Source organism: Gossypium hirsutum, chromosome A02 (genome assembly GCF_007990345.1).
Source record: "Gossypium hirsutum isolate 1008001.06 chromosome A02, Gossypium_hirsutum_v2.1, whole genome shotgun sequence".
Taxonomy (NCBI): Eukaryota; Viridiplantae; Streptophyta; class Magnoliopsida; order Malvales; family Malvaceae; genus Gossypium; species Gossypium hirsutum.
Window position 1 is genome coordinate 85522461 of NC_053425.1, and position 1243 is coordinate 85523703.

Below are 1243 nucleotides of genomic sequence, written 5' to 3' on the forward strand. Positions count from 1 at the left end.
ATTGGGTTAGATTTAGTTTAAGGTTTAGGTTGGACTTTAATTTGTAAAAGGACTATTAATATTTGGACTGAACTTATTTTATTTTGGTTTAGTTTTGGTAAATTTGGGCCCAGGGAAAAATTTGCCTATTACAGCTGCCCCTCTTTGCTCGTTGTCATGTAACGAGAAATGAGCAAAGACTATAAAAGGGCCAATTATGCCTGGACCTGCTGAGTCTCGGTGTTTCTTTTCTTCTTCTTCAAGTAACCTCGTTCCAATCCACTGTATCTTCTGAGGTATAGGAATTGATGCTTCGATCTGCTCCAATGTAATTTCAGGGAGATAAGATCTGTTGTCTTCAGTCTGCTCCACTGCAACTTCAGGGAGGTAAGACTTGCTATTTCAACCTGCTCCACTGTAACTTCAGAGAGATAAAGATTGTATATTTTTTTCCTGCTCTACTGCAACTTTAGAGAGATAAGGATTATGGCTTCGATCTGCTCCACTGCAACTTCAGGGAGATAAGATTTGCTATCTTTAGCCTGTTGCACTGAAACTTCAGGGAGATAAGACTTGCTATCTTCAGTCTGCTCCACTGCAACTTTAGGGAGATAAGACTTGCTACTTCAACCTACTCTACTGTAACTTTAGAGAGATAAGGTTTGCTATGATCTGCTCTACTGCAACTTCAGAGAGATAAGATCTATTTATTTATAACTTCAATCTGTTCCACTGCAACTTCAGGGAAATAAGATTCGCTATCTTTAGTCTGCTCCACTGCAATTTTAGGCAGATAAGACTTATAGCTTCAATCTTTTCCACTACAACTTCAAGGAGATAAGATTAGCTATGATGTGTTAATCCGACCTACTGCAACTTCAAAGGTATAGGATTTGTGGTTTCACTGGTCTGTTACGCCGCTCTCTAGGGAACATGACCTGTAGAATCGATTTCATGGGCTTATGCTTATGCCAAATAATTAGGATGCTATAATCAGAATGAATCGAATGCTCCTAACTAGATGCGTATGAATGATATTTGCATGAATGCAGAATGTCATGAGAATGGTCCCCTTTTTAATATTTGGGGTTGTCGTTACTCGTTGTTCATCAAAGTTCTACCACTAATGTGTTGTCCTGCCTTCTTTATTCAGTTGGTATATTTGACAGAAATTTTGAAGAAATAATAACTATTTGCTCAACTGGTTTGTTGCATCCATCCTACTGCAACTCAGGGGTATAGGATTTGTACCATCTTTAATGTA